We start from the raw sequence: 4601 nt of genomic DNA on the forward strand, positions 1-4601 counted from the left end.
TGCTTTTATTTAAAAACACACCATATATACACTGAAAACAAAGGTTGGCCTCAATCTTTTTGATTTATGACAACTTCTAATGAAACTATGTTCAACAAATGTACTCCAATGAGTTAGGGGAATCAGCTTTTCTTCTACAATCAAAAGGTATTTTTAATGATCGATAACTATCGCAAAACTGTACTGTGTGGGTTTATAAATAAAAATAATAGTCTAAACTTAAAATGTATAGACTTTATTCAAATAACAACAAAATTGGAAGCAGCCCTGTGTAATGGTACAATACAATTCAGGAATTTACTTTGGTAATAACATGAAGACCATTGACAGTTACAGGACAAAGAAAAGCATCAAATCCTCACATTTAAGCAAACGTTACTTATTTTTCTGTCAACCAACTAATCGATTATTCGAAACATCGTTGCAGCTCTTAATTGTTATCAGCTATGTCATCCTGTCTGAATTTTCCACGTCTGTTGTTCTAGAACCAAAGAAAGTCACAAATACAGAACAGATTCACATCATCTCAAAAGTTGATGAATTTGGCAGCTTTGTGCACGATGTGAGAAAACAGGAAATTGATGCATTTTCTTCAATAGGTATCCACTCCTAGAAAATATTTAAAAACTACTAGGAGCTGTAGCACCGGCCAAACCACAGCACCAAGGGATGAATTCCTGCTCTGTGCTTTCATCCAGAAAACGAAAGACATCTACACAACTAAAGTCAAAGACAAGGGGGGAATAAATTACTATATATGTCCTCCTAATCCTTTTCAAACATATACGATTTAATTAGTTTTGTTTATGAAGATGTATTCATTTAGTTTGTATAAAGGTTTATCATTAATTTCATTTTAATGTTATTTTGTCTTAATCTTCAATACTGACCTTTTAAAATCTAAACTTTCCTCTTATTGATATGTAAAGAAACCTTAAGTCCTTCCTTCCACTCTTTTTATCCTTTTATTCCAGGCTTTCCCTCTTTCCTGTCTCCTTCCTTTTGTCTGTGTAATCTTTTGCCAATATCGTTCCCAGGCTGCCTTATTGTTGCTTGCAGCGACATTGATGTTTTCCATCTGTAATTTGAGAAAAATTACAGATTCCATACCGCATTTAGTTTTTTGGAAGGTGACTTGCACTATATAAAAATGTAATTATAAGATACCTTCCAGTAGAACCCTTCCAATAGGGCTTACAACTCAAAATAACAATGCAGTGAGATGTTAAGTCTGGAGCTGAAGAAGATACAGTGAATATTTCAAAAGGCACGATGTAAACATTTTAATACCAGTTTAATGCTACAAGAAAATGGATTTCGGGCCAATTTACCAATTACAATAAACAAGTCTGGAGGGAATCAGTCTGATTGAACATGACTAATTACAGTTGTGGAAACTAAATGGGCAGAATGATTGGACTATGTACATCAAAACAGCAAAACATCCAGCAGTGTTTCCACGTCAGGGTATTTCCTGTATCACTACAGAAACTGACTGGCTGAAGAAGGTTCTGTAAGATTTCTGTATTTGCTGCTAAAAAGGAAAGCTCTCTGAGGACAATGAATTACATTTGGGTGCTTTAATGATTCTCCCCTCACTGGAGGTAACGAAACATAAGCCACAACTTGAAAATAAAAATACAAACTTCTTGTGAACAGCAGTGAGCCAGCCCTCTAAACCAGACGTTTGAGGTTTTACTTTTTCTCATTCCTTTGGTATCTTTTAGAATAAGATATCACAAGTGGAGCTGGTAAACACGAGAGTGTGTTGTGTACTTCAGTGTACTGACATCTATTTACACAATTTTGGAGTGAGTTAAATTCTTTTTAAAGTTACCCTCTATTCCACTCAGAACCACCAGTGTGTGCAGAGGTGTTTCTTTAAATAACTTCATGGCTATTCAACTGTAAAACAAGAGCAAAAGATCACATATATCTGGATCTGGGGCCTGTATAAACTGGGTTATGATGTATCTTAGACCTAAATAAAACTGGGCGATGATGTCCTTTAAAAGTGAATTTCTGGTAAATGTGTAACATTTTACAACTGTTGACCTTTATCTGTTAACATGGTTTGTACTTTTCTTGGATGTGTGGCCCTTTTTTGTTGTTTGTGGCACTATCTATAACAGAATTAATGCTTGATTGTTGACCTTTTTCAAACTATTCTTAACCAGTCATTGGTTTCATTGTCAGATGTTACAACTATGATGTTTCTGCTACAGCTCATCAGCTACAAGTGTTATTGAATTTGATTTTTCGGCCTGAGCTTTTGCGTTAGCATATCTGGTTGGACAGCTTTGTAGCGGTTTCAGCCCTGGGGTTGTGGTGTCTCTTAGGTGTCTGATTTTGTTGGCTGTAAAAGTGAAGTACTTCCATATTTGGCTCCTGGCTCGAGTTTAGTCAAGCAGTTAAGATAGACTGGGATTTGGCCGAAGACGTGGTGGACTGTTTGACACTGCTGCCAAGGATTCAGCAGCTTGACCCGAACTGCTGCTGCTGTCCACGGAGCGAGAATGACGCTATGCCTGTTTCAGTTTTTCCGTTCACTACTGCAATCCACATGTTTAAGGTCTTCATAGCTTGATGCAGGATGGGAGTGCTCCTATGGCACTAAATCAGTTAATGAGAAATGGCAAAAGCCCAATCCTAGTACAACAGTACAAGCTGTATGAATGAGGAAACAAGTTCTCTTGTTAAAGAAAGGATATAATTTACATCCACAAAGTAGTTAAAAAAATCAAGGGGGAATAGAGCGTGGGAACATGCACATCCATAAAAAAACTTCTGAATCCAGAATATAAATGCAGGAAACCAAGCAAAACTTCTGTTTTGCTACAGTCTCGAAAAACTTTTCCGCCTTACTTGCTTTGCTGCATTTGCAAATCAAACACAGCTCTGATCTGACACAGCTGACTGACTATGAATCTGATCAGGTTTGCAGAAAGCAGGCCTATTTAAAATGCCTATTGTATCTGCTGTGCATAAACTCCCAAAGAGAGACAACACCAAACATTGTTGAATTATGGGATTTAATTACTTAGGACTGCTATCACTCCCAATATACACATGATGAAAATATTGATAGTCATGTTAAGCCTCATAACCAACTCTAAAACTTACTGCATAGGTATTGATAAAGGTTTCCCACTCAAAGTCAAAGCAAGCTCTCACAAATGCACCAAATTAGCATTTAAACTCAGGGCAACAACACTACTATCTTCTACATCTTCTGCAATCTTGTTTCAAGGATGAAGTTTGAAAACTACTGGTTCATGAGTGCAAGCGGTTGTGCAGTTCTCTCTTTTTTTATTGTCCATCTATTATTCTTTGAATCAGTGTAGTAATATCTTTCATACACACAGAGGTGGTACAGTAGCATACACTATGTCAGCAAGCTGGCAGCTCTGTTCCCAAAGGATCTACCACTCAGCAGGGTGTGAGAGATGGGGGCATGGTGGAGAAAAGATTTGTGAAGAAGAAAAGCTCAAGAGGCTACTTGTCAAAACAATATATCAACCTGACAGCTTTTCTTTTTTTAGGTAGGAAAAAGGGACTGAGTTGGATTAGGAAATATGGTATTCATGTGGAATGAGAAAACATGTTGGAATGACATCATGGAATTCTGGGATTAACCATCGGAACATTGTGGGCCAGAAGCAGCAATGTCAAAATGTCCAAGTATTTGACATTGTTGCTCATATTAAGGTGTCTGCATTGTCCAGCACAAATAAAAAATCTAGTCATGACAATATTTGACATATATGTATAAATATGTTGCTTTGGTGAAGAATTAACTCTGTTGACCTGTTCAGCCTTTAATTTCAGGTCCAACCAAAGAATATGTGGCTGAAGAAACTACACAAATGTCTTTTTATATATATATCCTTGTTTCCTGTCAAGCTGTCCAACCCCATAAAGGCATCTTCAAGCAAGGTCGGACTGACTCAGACTGGAAGTCCTTCACTTCAGTAGATGGTAAATTATGGGCAGTAATAAACTAATGACCCCCTTACAGAAGTCAGAACTTTGTCCAGTGGACACTGGATTTTCAAAACTCTGGCTTAAAAAAATTATGCAAAGTAGAAATCTTTTAGTCCATTGGGATACCCCTAAACATAGAATTTATTTAAAGGTGTTTGAACCAATAGTTTTATATTAACACTGGATCAAAGGACTAGGTGTTGCATAAAAGAGGATTTTTGTCTCTAAAACTCCCTGTTAGTGGCATCTAGTGATGTAGTTGCAGACTGCATCTCCCTCGCTTCACCCTCCCCTTCATTGCAAAAACCATGACAAGCCCTACGTAGAACCAGAGGCACATAAACACAGATGTACATTGTTGGTATTGGCAAAACAGGCAGACTAAACACCTCCCCTTATAAAATATCAGCTTGGAGGTTATGCACTGTTGTGTAGACTTTAATCTCATTAAATTGTTCTAATATTGTTACATTCCCTCACACAGTTCATTTCTAATATAGTTATCTTTCAAGACTTATATTTGTATTGTATTTCACAAAGATCTACATGACGCACTATTCAGGCAAAGATTCGTGGTGGCACTGTTGACACCAAATTACCCCACTGTGTGTGTGTGT

General features: G+C 37.1%; 1 protein-coding gene across 1 annotated transcript in view; it reads right to left on the reverse strand.

Annotated features, from left to right (window-relative positions):
* man1a1 (mannosidase, alpha, class 1A, member 1) overlaps positions 1-4601 on the reverse strand; it is a gene marked incomplete at its 3' end in the record, with an annotated part of 72441 nt that overhangs the window by 31031 nt on the left and 36809 nt on the right.

This window comes from Morone saxatilis, unplaced genomic scaffold (genome assembly GCF_004916995.1).
Source record: "Morone saxatilis isolate NCDOM2014 unplaced genomic scaffold, NCSU_SB_2.0 Contig7, whole genome shotgun sequence".
NCBI classification, from domain to species: Eukaryota; Metazoa; Chordata; class Actinopteri; family Moronidae; genus Morone; species Morone saxatilis.